General features: G+C 41.6%; 1 protein-coding gene and 2 long non-coding RNA genes across 8 annotated transcripts in view; 2 read left to right on the plus strand and 1 right to left on the minus strand.

Moving 5' to 3' along the window:
* MACROD2 (mono-ADP ribosylhydrolase 2) overlaps nt 1-15,895 on the plus strand; it is a 996,145-nt gene that overhangs the window by 385,648 nt on the left and 594,602 nt on the right. The gene's annotated exons all lie outside the window — the stretch shown is intronic.
* On the plus strand, nt 7,489-8,503 carry LOC308584494. Its single transcript, XR_014006841.1, has 2 exons — nt 7,489-8,238; nt 8,272-8,503. It is a non-coding gene; the product is annotated as an uncharacterized lncRNA (long non-coding RNA).
* On the minus strand, nt 10,998-13,502 carry LOC308584484. 2 transcript variants are annotated; one of them, XR_014006820.1, is made up of 3 exons: nt 13,231-13,502; nt 11,529-11,564; nt 10,998-11,170 (listed from the first exon to the last, which is right to left on the minus strand). It is a non-coding gene; the product is annotated as an uncharacterized lncRNA (long non-coding RNA). The 2 variants fall into 2 exon arrangements; XR_014006821.1 differs by lacking the exon at nt 13,231-13,502 and adding an exon at nt 12,385-12,850.

Genomic DNA, 15,895 nt, shown 5'->3' on the forward strand with positions numbered 1-15,895 from the left:
CCATGGTTTAGTTTTGGACTTGTGGTTTGTCTCAGTCCAGGAAAACCATAAGCCCAGGTTTGGGCAACATGCAAAGCAAAACCATAGCTTTAGCTCACAGCAGCAGCAGAACTACAGTAGCAGCAAAATGACTGTGATCTCCTCTCTGGTAGCACACGTTCATCCAAACCCATGGTTTGCCTTTGCATTATGTGCAAACTGAGCCTAACTGTGGTTGGCAGAACCCTTGTGAAACATCAGTCAAATAAAGTTTAGTTAAAGTAATTTCATGTTGTTTATGTGTGTTGTTATATTTTTGTAAGGTTCATATTCTTCTGAAGGAAATATTTACTTTTCAGTCAGGCAATTTGTTTCAATGCTGGATGGAATGAAAGCGCTCCAGTCAGGATATTGCCTTTTTAGAATAGTGCATGTGAAGTAGTGTGTGCTCTGCTATGAATTACTATGTAGAATTTAAGAGCTATTATATCTCTTGTATTTTGTATTTTTTATTCTTTATTGAAAGATAAAAAGCAATATATATATATATATATAAAATATCCAATATGGCCATTACAATATCATCACATTTATCATCCAATATTAAAAGAAGAAAGGAAAAAAGTAAAGGAGCATCCATCTAGTTTACAGGGAAGCTTGCAAGAGAGACAAACCTTTTCCATAAAATAGACAAAATAATTAACACAGTTGGATATCATAAAAGTTAATAGCATTTTCTTCTAAACAATTCTTCCTCGATATCTGTGCAGCCATCACAAACCTAGCTACTCCATTGATGATATTTCTCTGTATTACCCAACAGATAAACAACTTTAGATGAATTACCTGCATATTTCCTCCTGTATAATAGATTAACAAAAATACCTTCCTATCCTCACATATGGAACAATGCAGTTAATCAGTGATGGGGAATCTGTGATCTTTCAGAGGTTGTGGGACTCAGCTGTCATCAGCCCCAGCCAGCACAGCAAATGATCAGAACTGTGGGAGCTGGAATCCAGCAGCCTCTGACAGGCCACAGGTTCCCCAACCCTGCACTAAATAATAGGGCAAAATTCCCCATTCCCCTCCTTCCCCAGGGCTGCTTAAGACCTATTAGCCCTGATGCAAAGGAGAAGCCAGGAAACACCTAATGTCAATGCCTGAGAATATTTTTTATCATTTCTTTCTGTTAATATTCCAAGTTGCAAACCACCTTAGTGCCTTGGCAGAAAGGCAATACAGTCATACCTCGGGTTGAATATGCTTCATGTTGAGCGCGTTCGAGTTGCGCTCCGCGGCAACCCGGAAGTAACAGAGCACGTTACTTCTGGGTTTCACCGCTCACGCATGCGCAGATGCTCAAAATGACGTCACATGCATGTGCAGAAGTGGCAAAAAATGACGCGCGCATGCGCAGGCGTGCTGTCGCTAGTTACATTTGCTTCTGGATGCGAACGGGGCTCCGGAATGGATCCCGTTTGCATCCCGAGGTACCAATGTATATAAATGCAACAAAGAACTTATTGCTATGAGCCACACGTTCATCGTTGCGGATGCAGTGGAATTTTGCATAGGAACATGAGACGCTGCTGCCCCTGTACCAGTCCAGACTGCCTGCCCCATCTAGCCCTGTATTGCCTCATGTTGCCTATTCTGATTGGCATGAGCTCTCGGGGGTCTCACGCTGCTGATCTCTCACATCACTGGATCTGCCTCTTAGTCAACTCAGGAATTTGTGCCTGCAAAGCATGTGCTTTACCACTGAGCTGCGGCCCCTCCCAAATTTATTAACCCCTCCCAATAGTGTGACAGCATGATCTGAAATCTGACTGCCAGAGGAGTGTGCTCTATACACCATACTCATGTTTGCCTAAGCATACAAATGTGTTATCTGTGGATGGGACAGGGGCACTCACACATGTCCTCTCCTAGTGCCCCCAATTAGAAACGCACTTAGTACCTTTTGATTAGAAGCCCTGGATAGAGAGAATTACAAGCATATAAAGGGCTGAAGCACATCTGTCAGGGACAGTGGGGATGGTGACTGCTTGTGCACTCCTTCCCTATTCAAAGATAAAACCTTTGTGTGGTCAGGGAAATGCCTGACTGTGTGTATAGTTCACAAGGTATCAGACTAGGACTAGGGAGTACTGACTGGCATATAGAATCATAGAATCATAGAGCTGTAGAATTGGAATTCACCCTCAGGACCTCACTTCCCCCTTTCAATGCAGGAATCTCAAACACCCATGACAGATGGTCATCCCATTCAACCTCTGCTTAAAATCTTCCAAGGAAGAAGAGTCCACCACCTTCTGAGAGAGTCTCTTCTACTGTCGAACAGTTCTTACTGTCAGAAAGTTCTTCCTGCTGTTTAGTCAGAATCTCCTTTCTTGTAACTTGAATCTATCAGTTCAGATCCTACCCTATGGAACAAGAGAAAACATGCTCGCGCCATCTTCTACGTGACAGCCCATTAGCTATCTGAATATGGCTATCACATCATATAAGTAGGTCCTTGTTCCATGCCTGTCATTGTTCCCTTAAATCTAGTGTGCTTTAGAGTTGCACTAAATATCTATGATTTTCATTTTCACCTCGGTATATCCCATATTTCTGGCAGCGGGGAGTATATTCAATGCAGCAACAGCTTTCCAGGTTACTGCAGATCATGATCATCACAATAGTGGTGACCTTTGGCACAAGATACTGTGCATTATGAGAGCAATGAAACAACTGGCTCTGCTCTCCAAAATTTTGGCAGTGAGTAGAATGGATCTACATTCTGATCATACAAACCTGTGGCTCAGATCACAGAAGCCAGAATGGCTTCCATGTGCATGTGCAAAGAGGCTTCACTGGCCTTCCTGCATGGAGCTTGAAAGGCAACCTGGTACTGTGCTTACAGACACCCTCAGGGTACTGTAAGAGGCTGCCATATATGTTCTGAGGCTCCCAAGTGGTGAATTGGTGCTTCCTGGCTGCTCAGCTCAAGTATGGTTAAGCCTTCATTACAGTACCCAGCAACAACCCTGATTGTTCAAGGAGGCTGACTTGATTGTATCTGGGATGGTCACTGGACCCTGAAGGCACCAGCTATTCACCTCACCCAGTGCTCAGAGCAATTTTAGAAGATGGGCTCCATCTCTTCACTCTCTCTGTGTGTCCATTCCCACTCTGAAATTACTTTTGCCCAGCCACCACTTCAGTTTCTCTCCTCTGGTTTCCTTTCTTTCTAGCTGCAGTGTAACTGGAACAGCAGCAAGCTGGCCGGTTCTTTAATTGTGGGACCCTGCCACAGGAATGCCTAAGCAAGGGGTCGTTAAAAAACACACATCAGTGATCATCTGTTCAGTTTAGGTTTCAAAACTTCCCATGCTTTAGGTAAAGTTTAATTAGAGCGATTGTGTCGCTCACAAAATATCCCCTTAGAAATAGTTAGCATATAACAGAATTCTCCTAATTAGAGGAAGGATGTCCAAGCCATCAAAGGAAATAATTTCAACTAGTCCAAGGGCCAATACAGCCTGGATCCTGCCCCCCACCCCATTTAGTAGTCTAGGTGTGTCTCAGCTTAACCACCATCCAGCTTGTTCATAGTAAAACTGTTGCAACGTGGGCTCCTCTTTTTCTGCCTCTATTTTAAGTTGTAACACTTTGCTGGTTCTCAGCAGCTAAAGCTACCCTTACAGTGGTACCTCGGGTTAAGTACTTAATTCATTCCAGAGGTCCGTAGTTAACCTGAAACTGTTCTTAACCTGAAGCACCACTTTAGCTAATGGGGCCTCCTGCTGCTGCCGCGCCGCCGGAGCACGATTTCTGTTCTCATCCTGAAGCAAAGTTCTTAACCTGAAGCACTATTTCTGGGTTAGCGGAGTCTGTAACCTGAAGCGTATGTAACCCGAGGTACCACTGTGTCCCCTTATCACCATCCCAGATGAGATTTCTAAGCAGCGATTTCAGCACAAATACAATTAAGGTAAAGTTAAAGGACTCCTGGACAAGTGCTGCAGTTTAAAACATACATAGACCCACTGGCTACAAGCAGTTTTCAGAATACATTATATATCTATATCTGAACAGATAATCAACATTTGATTATCTGTCCCTATTATTTGCTTACCTTAGAAACGATATGGCTGAATTGTCAAGTAACATTAGTATTTGTGTATTTTGTTTGATTAATCCATATTAATGGGCACTGGTCAATTACTAACAGAAGGGTTGTCCCCTGACAGCCAATGCCTGAGCAATTCAATTATCCACTTAATATTCTCCCCTAAAATATTATCCAGTGTGATAATTATCCAATATATGAGCCAGTGTGGTATAGAGGTTAAGAGCGGTGGACTCATAATCTGGTGAACCGGCTTCGCGTCTCCGCTCCTCCACATGCAGCTGCTGGGTGACCTTGGGCCAGTCACACTTCTCTCAAGTCTCTCAGCCCACTCACCTCACAGAGTGTTTGTTGTGGGGGAGGAAGGGAAAGGAGATTGTTAGCTGCTTTGAGACTCCTTCGGGTAGTGATAAAGCGGGATATCAAATCCAAACTCTTCTTCTTCTTATCCTTTTGTTTTGTAGGATATTGGCTGTTCACTCCCATATTTTTTCTTGTTTCATCATTGTCCCAAAGCCCACATCACATCCACTGCTCTGCAGTACAAAAAGACTTTTCCTAGTTGGGCTAAATCTTACACAGAATATTTCTTTCTATTCCATTACTGCTTTTTGAACATCTTCTCTTCCTATCACCATTTTCATTGTGTGGCCCCTCCCAACAAATTAGTCAATCGAAAGTTATTTCTAATGTGTCACCTTTAGCTATCCCTGACTTCACCTCTGTGTCTCAACAATATACACTTAACTTTTCTCAGTAGTGGACAATTCTGAAGTTGCTGTACTAAAGTCTGGCCAGAGTCAGCACTTCTAGGTGTTTCAGATGGCTGTCCGTTTGAACAACAAATGAACAAATACTTGACATGTGCTGCTGCATATCCCACATGTGTACATAACAGTTGATCCATGAGCCTTTGGAAAGTTGCTGTAAACCAAAAAGGCATAACTGCAAATGGAAGCAACCTCTGAAACATTGCAGTAAAGTTTTACTTTCTTCTTCCTCTTCTAAAGGAGTCTGTAAGTTGTTAAAAGCAAATATAGTTGGCTTTACCCGGGAGCTCTAACAATACTAGTTATTGGAGAATGATCACAAGCTGACTTACTGTTCTATGGTCTAAAATTAATGTAGAAATGGATAGCTCCATTCTTCGTTTTTTTTTTAAATCATTTTTATTGAATTTCCAATCCAATAAAAACAGCCAATCAACATATCTGCATCATAATCCAATTAAAAACAATAAACTAAAATAAAAAAGCGATCAAATTGTAGTCCAAATTGTAGTTATTAATTTTTCTGGGCTCCCCATAGTCTGGACCTCTGAAGCATATCTCCAAATCTTCATTCCTGCCTGAAAAAATATATATTTACAAATAAAGCTGTATTCGATGGATGAAAGGACATATGATTTTTGACATGACTGAGAATCGCATAGACAGGGACCGAGAACTTTAAAGTGTTACTATCAGAAGGCAGAAAATATGAAAACATTCTTTGTTTTTTACACAGTAATGATTACCAACAGGGGTCAACAACCTTTTCAGCAGGGGGCCAGACTATATTTTTTGGGGGGAAATGAACGAATTCCTATGCCCCACAAATAACCCAGAGATGCATTTTAAATAAAAGCACACATTCTACTCATGTAGAAACATGCTGATTCCTGGACCGTCCGCAGGCCGGATTTAGAAGGCAGTTGGGCCGGATTCAGCCCCCGGGCCTTAGTTTGCCCACCCCTATTAAACAAGTACTAGGGGACAACTGGATGACTCAGTCACTTCCAGTTCCAAAATTCATCTGATATATGCCTGTACATTAGCCTTTAAATGTTCTGGAATCTGATAAGATTGGTAGAGTTGGAATTGTTGGAATTGTAATTCCCTAGCATATATAACATGTTTAGTAGTAAATAAGTTTTAAAACATAAATTTAGAATCCTCTACAGTTCTCAGTTTTAATCCTTAGAGCTGTTCACATTTCAATACTTGTGATTTTTTTTGGTTACCCTTCACCATTGAACAATATTCTTTGAATGTTTCAAGACAGTTTCCAAACATCTTCTATTCATTTACCCCAACATTTGGCTTCACGTTTTTAAATGACAAACTTCATTCCCAAACCACCATGCTAATTTCATCTGTCGAAAATGAGTATAGACAAAATCCTTTAAAGAGACTCATTGCTTAGTATGAGAGAGGCCTCTTTAAATCACACATAAACCTGGAAGGCCAAATACTTTCTGGGCTAAATTATTGCTGGTAAGGATGTTTATCTAATAAACTGTGTCTAAACCCATTTTGATAATACTTTTACTTGGTTCAGTTCATTGTATTTACTTAGCAGATTCAGTCATGTTTTGCTAACTGGTTAGAAATCCCAGCTAAAGCATGTCATTTTGCTAACAGCTTTCTTTCTGAGATAAACAACAATAATATGTTCCTTCCCACCTTAATGTTCACCTTCTGAAACTGCTTATCCTACAATCATGTGTGTTTCCTCTGGGCCTCCTTTCCAATCTCTTTTTGTGGTTGAGTAAATTTGTTCCAAGTTCTCCCTTATTTGAAATATACTCAACAATATTAGAACAGCATTGATACTAGCTAACTGTAGATTGCCAAAGTTTCTTGAAGCACCTTTTCTAAATCGCACATATGAAATGAACTTTAATGAAATGAGAGCCAGTTTGGTGTAGTGGTTAAGAGCGGTAGTCACGTAATCTGGGAAACCGGGTTCGTGTCTCCGCTCCTCCACATGCAGCTGCTGGGTGACCTTGGGCCAGTCACACTTCTTTGAAGTCTCTCAGCCCCACTCACCTCACAGAGTGTTTGTTGTGGGGGAGGAAGGGAAAGGAGATTGTTAGCCGCTTTGAGACTCCTGAAGGGGAGTGAAAGGCGGGATATCAAATCCAAACTCTTCTTCTTCTTCTTCTTCTTTAAATGGAAGGAGACTAAATTCTCCAATTCAAATGAAGCCTTCAACTATATGCCTAGAATCTTTGTACTTTCCAAGTACAAATATATCCACTCAATCCTGTACAACTGATAACTTTAAAGGAAAAAATGTTAGGTGTTTTTTTTTAAATAAATAAATAAATAAAGAGGTTTTATAGCTTTCTTGTTCTGAATACTTACCTGGAATAGTACCTATTAAAGTTAAATAAAACAGGAGGGAGTTCGACTCCTTTCAAGTAAAATATTGATTAGAAGAGTCACCGCAGGATAGGAAATGTAGCAGAATTGAATATTTCAGAGACTAGAATTTCTGTGATAATTTCCCAATAGCAATGAACTGAGTTGTTGTTGTTGTTGTTGTTGTTGTTGTTGTTGTTGTTGTTGTTGTTGTTGTTGTATGAGCTTGCTGCTTTTAGAGAACTAAGGAAGCAATGCAGAAATGTTGAAATCAATGAGTATCTGCTTTGCCCTTTCATATATCTTTTTCTTGGACAGACATATAGGCGCAAATATACAGGATTTCAGCTATGCTATACTCTTTTCCTACAGTCTTTTATTGTAACTCAAAATGTATGCACAGTCTCTTGTATCAGCCAAATATGGGCTAATTGAAAATCTAATCTTAATTAGTTTTTTTGTTTCTCTTGTGCATTACAGCTGTATACTATCATCCCCCCCCCATTATAATACGGCAACATAAAACTAGCACCCACAATTTCATTATATCATGGCAAACAAACACAGTAAATAAATATACTTCAGTTTATTTTAAAGTTGTTAACAGATAGCCTGCTTACCCTATGGGTTTTTTTTATAGATTCTTTGTTCAGTTTTGGGGGTGGGTGGGGGAAATATGAAGCCAAAGGGTGATATCTGATTGTGGCATTGTGCCTGCACAACAGACTGCTCCCCTACCTCTCCCGCCCACTGCTGACCCTCTAAATCTACTCCTGAGTATTGGTGACTCTTTGGAACAGAGCGGGTGGGGACAGAGGATGCCAAATAGTATGGGGAAGTTCCATCACGTCTGATGGAAAAATGTTGGATCACATTCCAAATTGATTATGTTTGCTTGCTTTGATGAGACTGTGACGTTTGCCTCCTAGGCTGGGTCATAAAGAGAGGGTTAAAATAGGTGTGATGTGATTGGCCAGTGAGAATGCAAGGGGGGAATAAAAGTTAGAGTGGGAGGTTTTGAAAGTTAGTTGAGGTTTGGGAGTTGAGGTTGAGGTTTGGGAGTTGAAGAAGGAAGAGGGAGGAATAGGCAGTGGGTTGGTCGAGTTGTATTGTGAGAGAGTGAGAGGAATTGTTAGGTGGAGTCAGATAGACATTTGGAATAATCAGTTTGGAGTTGTTAGGAACTAAGAATAAGAAACTGACAAGAGAAAAATTAACTGAAACCATAAGCTTGTTCCTGCATTTAAAAATAAACTTGATTATTTGTTTATGTTAACAACTGACTGGACTCCGTGTGTCCCCGTGAGATACGGGGTGGTGGCAGCGGAAAAAGCAATCGCAGTGGCGGCACAGGGTCAATAGACCGGCAAACGTCCGGGGGCCCTGTGTGTGATCGCCACAGAGACTATGTTGCATCGCGTAAAAATATATTTTGCTACATTTGTGTGCTCTTCTTTTTAAAAAAAAGTTTCACGAGAACCTCTAGCACTAGGAAGGTGAGGAGAGGGCAGCTAAGATCACAATGAATCTTGAATCTTTCTTTAAAAAATAGTAATAAAGGATTTCAAAATTGAAGGATTTTTTTGGTTCCTTTCCCCCTTTTTATAGAGTTTGCACAAAAATTTTCCCCTTCAGCCCAAAGGTGAGGAATCTGTGACTCTCCAGATGTTGTTGGACTAATTCCCAATATCCTTAACCATTGGCTTTGCTGTTTGGGGCTGATGGGAATTTGAGACCCAATAACACCTGAAGAGCCATCGATTCCCCATCTATGAATTAAAGGCTGGAGGAGTGAAATATGATCTAGACCCAGATGGCTGCCAAGATACTGACCAGAGAGCAGGGGACGGATAACTTCGGTGGCATTACTTAACACCCACAACTGATTTCCCCCTCTGTTTGATATGCATAGCAGGGAAGCACACAACCTCTAAAATAAGAACCAAGAACTCGTGGCCCCTTCAGATGTTGTTGTCACCCCAGTGCCCAGCTGTCCCATCCAACATGGCCAGTGGTCAGGGGTGGAGGGAGCTTAGTCCAGCAACTTCTGGAGAACTACAGGTTCTCCTAGTTTGTGAGGGGAAAGTGTTTCTGGAGGTCACAAAATGCCAGTAGAACTGGGCACGAGGTGCAGATTTGTCCCTTATCTTTCACTTGAGAGGTAATATCCAAGAGGTGTCCTTGACACTTGCATAAGCAACACTTCATACATAACTAATAGCCATGCACCCAGTATTTGGGGGACAAATGTCACTCTCCCAAACCATAAAATATTGCACCTTGGGTGCTGGAAAAAGGTGATATAGCCCCACAACAGAAGCACAAGTTCTGGGGAAGGCATATGCATTGTGCACTACAAAGGATAAACAGCTGAACGTACACAAACAATTGATTTTGTGGAAAGGCTACTCTAGTGCAGAATCTAAAGTCTTTGTGGGCAATTTCACTCCCCCCCCTTGGGTTTGGCAAGGCATTTCCCATTATATTTGACCTTACTTGATTTTATAGAAAGTGTTTTTTGAGAGCTTTGTTATATGTTGAAGTGACTCTAGCTCCAACTTTAAACACCCTTTCCCAATTAAGATGTTCTGGCCTTCAACTTAAATATCTCTTCTCAGCTGCTGCCAATTGATTTCTCCCCTGGTAATGCTTCTGACTGAAAATCTAGCAGGGAAAAAACCAACAATTTAATTTCTCCCCCCCCACCCTTTTTTAAGCTAACTTGTTTTTCAATACAAAGTAGGCAGGCTATTAGGGAACGGCATTTTCCCTGTGCTTATTGGGATTGCCAGGTTTTCTTATTGGTACCCACTTCTATGCTTATAAAAGAAGCACAACCATCAGAGAAGCGCAGCAGACCAGTAGTGGAGCTGCAGTTTGCTCCATTACCCTGTGGGTAGTTGTCTATGTTTTTGCTTCTCTTCATTCATGGCTTGGCAAAGGAGGGGACAGCTTCCTTGATCAGCGTGCTGTATTTCCATGGAGGAAGGGGATTCACAACCTCTATTGCCAGCACAGAAGCTGGAAGAGGAAGAACAAATCTCTCTCTCCACACTGTCAGCCCACACACTCACCTGAATGAGATTCCTGATTGCTCATGGTGACCAGGTGGTAAGTGATTGTATTCCAGGCTACTTTAACAGTAGCTTGGTTTGCAAACCTCAGGTGGTAATAATGTTCATCCCCATAGAGCAGCCTTTTTCAACCACATATGTTCTTGGACTGCAACTCCCATCATTCCTCACCAGCATGGCCAGTGGTGAACAATGATGGGAGCTGTAGTCCAACAACACTTAGGGACCCAGTGTTGAGAAAGGCTGCCATAGAATGAACTGTTTGTGATTTCTGAGTGAGGGAAAAGCTGTTGTGAAAGGCTCAGATTGAGATAAAGCCATTTCCCTTCTCATCAGCTGGCTGTTTTAGACCCTCTTTCTGCTTCACCATTGTGCCTTCAAGCTGCAGGTCACATTTAATGGCCGAATCACCTTTAATGGCACATATTTAGGAGTGAGACAAAAGACCAGTTCATGCATGCAACAGAGGGAGAGTAAAATCCTAACGTATATGGTTGCTCATTTTGTGTTATGGCTTGGGTCTAAAAATGCCTGAGCAAGGCTCATGCAGTGGGGGTTTCTCACTCACTCCTCCCCACTGCAACCCCCTGAAAAGCCATTTCTGAGACTCTCCAGCATGCAATGTGATGTGGTTGGGCAGCTCTAAAGAGAGGGGTTTGTGGAAACTGGATTGACACAAGAAGAATCCAGACAACATCATGGCAGAGGCCCATCTATATGTTGCAACTGGTCCAAAGTTGGAGGACAACAAAGGTAAGCTTATTGGTTGCACATGGGTAGAGTTCATTAAGAGTCAAACTTTGGATGAAATGCACTCTTCTCACATTCCTGCTCATTATAAACTATGAGGCTTTTGATAAAATGGCAGGATGCTAAAAACAACATGTGCTGCCTTTCTAGTATTTGTGATACCATCTTTTTATGTTTTATGTTTTATATAAACCTAGTAGAAATGCAAAGTCATTATTATACAATTTTTTTTTAAAAGATGAAACTTGCCCTTTTCCTGACTTTGTTAACTTGTGTGCATTGAGATCTTTCTTTTTAATATGATGCGTATTGCTATTGCAGTGTTTTTAAAATTGCTGCTGCTAGTGTCACTTGTATAGTTTTAGGTTCGCTAGGCACAGTCTGTTGCTTCTCAGGCCAGGATGCTTGAGATGAATTTTAATCCCGAAATGTAGAACTCCTACTGTATAAGGTCATTAAACATTATCAACAGCTCATTACCTTGAAAAGAGATCTCCTTAAGAAGTCAACAGGAACCTGTGTAATATGAGAGATATGGAAGGCTGAATTTTGAGGAGAGAGGGATAAATTCATTTGAATAACTTGTACTCCTTTGGCAAACGTTCTGATTTGAACATCTTAGTTTTGTTTTTCCATCCTATAGAGATTAGTTAGGCAGATTAGTTTAATAGTGACATCTTGAAGGGCATCCAGAAAAAGTATGTTAATTAACTCCTCAAGAGGTCTGGAGCATGACAACACGAGAACGGGCCTTTTCTGCAGTGGCTCCCTGTCTGTGCAATGCTCTCCTCAGGCAGGTTCATCTGGCACCTTCATTATACATCTTTAGGTTCCAGGTGAAAGTGTTCCTTTTTAACCAGGTCTTTGGTTGATCTGATTGACAACCTTTTAAAATGTGTCTGGGGGTGTGTGTTATTGGGTTGTTGTTGTTTGTATTTTTATATTGTTATCTTATCCTGTGAACTGCCCTGAAACCTGTGGGTATAGGGCGGTATACAAATTTAATTAATAACAACAACAATAATAATTTTAGATGGTTGTAACTTGCCCTGGGACCTGCTAGTGAAGGAGGGTAATAACATGAATAACATGAACGCAAGGGGTGATTTCTGGTTTTCCACTGTTCAGAAATATAGGGTGACACTGAAAAGAAGGAGAGGGCTGCAGTGGAGCTGCAATGAATCAATTTGTGAATTGTCAAAGACACAGGGCCCTTTCCATAGCCTTTTGGTGTGTGGCAGTTGCAGCAGAGAGGCAGAGATTAGATAGCTAATGCTCAGTAGGTGCAGGAACAACGGAAGCTTGAATATAAAGGGATACATTTCATTTTACATACGTGTAAAAAGCTGAACATGGATTAAAAGCCATATAAGCAAACTTAGTAGTGGCAGTTGGGAGTAGTGTGAGTTGAGTGCTGGTGGTTGCTAGGTTGCAGAGGTTCTTGTGACACGCCCTTCATTGTGACACCTCCCTCTGCTGGCTCATTGGTCCTCTAGAGACATAGTGATCTCCTTTGGTTTGATCATTCAGCAAGTGAGAAAGAAAGTGGATGGAGGTGTAAGTAGACTTTCTCATCAGCATCTGCATTCTGTGCTGATAATGCTCCATGACAGTCTTAGGGAACATTTAAAATAGGGAGGACCTAAAGAACAGCAGGACATCCCAGGATCAAATCAGAAACTGGGACAGCTTCTGTAAATCTGGGACTGTCCCTGGGAATAGGGGCACTTAGGGGGCCTGTTATCTGACCTTTGACACCAGAGAGTTGTATTTTCAAGACTCGCCCTGTTGACATCCAATGCCCTTTTTGTGTGTGTGTGTGTGTGTGTGTGTGTGTGTGTGTGGTGGGGGTTATTGGTTGTATTTGTTTTTATTATGTATTTTGTATTTTTATATTGTGATCTTATCCTGTGAACTGCCCTGAAACCTGTGGTATAGGGTGGTATACAAATTTAATTATTAATAACAACAATAATAATTATAATTTAGATGGCTGTAACGTGCCCTGGGACCTGCAAGTGAAGGAGGGGAATAAAATTAATAAACACGCAAGGGGTGATTTCTGGTTTTCTGCTGTTCCTCTCTGCCAAAGAGACAGAGAGGTAGATTAGATAGCTAATGCTCAGTAGGTGCAGGAACAACGGAAGCTTGAATATAAAGGGATAAATTTCATTTTATATACTTGTAAAAAGCTGAACATGGATTAAAAGCCACATAAGCAAGTTTAGTAGTGTCAGTTGAGAGTAGTGTCAGTTCAAGTGCTGGTGGTTGCTAGGTTGAGGAGTTCCTTGTGACACACCCTTCATTGTGACACCTCCCTCTGCTAGCTCATTGGTCACTAGAGCTCTAGAGCAGGGGTCAGCAACCTTTTTCAGCCATGGGCTGGTCCAAAGTCCCTCAGACCATGTGGTGGGCTGGACTATACTTTGAAAAAAATATATGAATGAATTCCTTTTCCCCACAAATAACCCAGAGATGCTTTTTAAAGAAAAGGACACATTCTACTCATGTAAAAACACACTGATTCCCGGACTGTCCACGGGCCGGATTGAGAAGGCGATTGGGCTGCATCCAGCCCCCAGGTCTTAGGTTGCCTACCCCTGCTCTGGAGGCTGTGGCATTTGCCTCCTAGGATGGGTCATAAGGAAAGGGGTAAAATGGGTGTGATGTGATTGGCCTGTGAGAATGCAAGGGGGGAATAAAAGTTAGAGTGGGAGGTTTTGAAAGTTAGTTGAGGTTTGGGAGTTGAGGTTGAGGTTTGGGAGTTGAAGAAGGAAGAGGGAGGATTAGGTGTGGGTTGGTCGAGTTGTATTGTGAGAGAGTGAGAGGAATTGTTAGGTGGAGTCAGATAGACAGTTGGAATAATCAGTTTGGAATTGTTAGGAATTAAGATTAAGAAACTGACAAGAGAAAAAATAAACTGAAACCATACACTTGTTCCTGCATTTAAAAATAAACTTGATTATTTGTTATTGTTAACAACTGTCTGGACTCTGTGTGTCCCCGTGAGAAGCAGGGTGGTGGCAGCGAAGAAAGCAATCACAATGGTGGCACAGGGTCAATAGACCGTCAAACGTCCGGGGGCCCTGTGTGATCGCCACAGAGGCATATCAATCTCCTTTGGTTTGATCATTTAGCGAGTGAGAGGGAATGGATGGAGATGTAAGTAGACTTTCTCATCAGCATCTTCATTCTGTGCTGATAATGCTCCATGACAGTCTTAGGGAACATTTAAAAGATTAAGATCAGGAATGATTTAAATGCTTCAGCCAGCCCTTCTGGGCTTCTGTATGACTCCACCCACTGTTTTGTAGCACTGAAGGGAAGTGACTATGGATTCTTCTTACACTTTCAGAAAAGGAAAACTAATAAGATGTCATGCCTTGGAAAAGGGCGTTCTTTTTGGGCTAGTGACATAAGAGTCACTTGATAACTGGCCATGGGAGCATTAAGCATGCCCTCTGGAGAGGGTGATATTGCATTGTCTTCCTCCCCTTCCTGCCTCCCAGGGCCCATCTTTCAAAGGACAGCCAAGGTACAAAACCCTTCAGCATGCTGATGTTTCTTCTATAGTAATATTAGCATGTGGTATTTGATGTTTCCCCTTTAAATGTCCCTTCTCCACACTAATCAAACCCACCTCTTTCAATGAGATGATGAGAATTGTCTTATAATATCCCAAGGGTGCTATTCTGGCTAGAGTATTCAAGCACTCTCTTCACAGGATACCCATTATGATATGTCTAGGAAAGTGAATTCATCTTGAGCTTTGAGTCGTGAATGCCCAAACCAGTTTAGGGATGTAGATCAGGAGAGTACTGTGAGTCCCATTTCTCAAATTTTAACAGGCCTTCTCTGCAGTGGCTCCCCGTCTGTGGAATGCTCTCCCCAGGGAAGTTCGCCTGGTGCCTTCATTGTACACCTTTAGGCTCCAGACAAAAACGTTCCCTTTTAACCAGGCCTTTGGTCTATCTGATTGACACCCAATGCGCTTTTAAAATGTGTTGGGGGGGGGAGTTATTGGGTTGTTTTTATATGTTTTGTGGTTTTGGTTTTGTTATGTGAACTGCCCTGAGACCTCTGGGTATAGGGCAGAATATAAATTCAATCAATCAATCAATCAATCATTCAATCAATCAATCAATCAATCAATCAATAAACTAACTAACTAACTAACTAACTAACTAACTGTGTTAGCAAAAAAAAAAAAAAAAAGAAGTTCATTTTTACAGATTGGTGTACAGATTTTTACGGATTGGTGATTCTCCAATCCGTAATTCAGAAAAGGCCACCACGCAGTGGCAGATCATTGGTTTGAATGCAGAATGTCACAAGGACGATCCCCTGTATCTTCAGATAGGGCTGAAAACCTGGGGAACCACTGCTAGTCAATATATGTAATACTGAGACAGATGACAGGCTTCTAGTTTCCTATGGTAATAAATGAAATGTGGACTTGCATTCCCTTTCTTTCTTCTGTTATGACTTCGATCTCTGTCTTCGTTTGTCACTCATCACTGATGTCCAAATCCGTAAACCATTGCTAGTGCTTTCCTTTCAGACCATTGTTCTGCTTCTGGATTGGATTGAATATTGGCAAACTATGGTGCATGCTAGGAAACAGATAGGGGAACTATCTGAGACAGTAAGGGGTGAGGGAGGGAGCATGAGAGCCTGTGACTCATTTATAATTCTCTAAACCAAGAATGGCCAATGTGGTTCCCTCCAGAGGTTGTTCAACTCCCATTAGTGCCAGCCAGCGTAGCCAATGATCAGGAGTGATGGAGGACCCCAGATTGGCTGCCCCTGATTTAAGAACATTTGTCTCATTGAGATGCTATTTTTGG

The sequence above is a fragment of the Podarcis bocagei genome, assembly GCF_964188305.1.
Source record: "Podarcis bocagei genome assembly, chromosome: 3".
Lineage (NCBI taxonomy): Eukaryota > Metazoa > Chordata > Lepidosauria > Squamata > Lacertidae > Podarcis > Podarcis bocagei.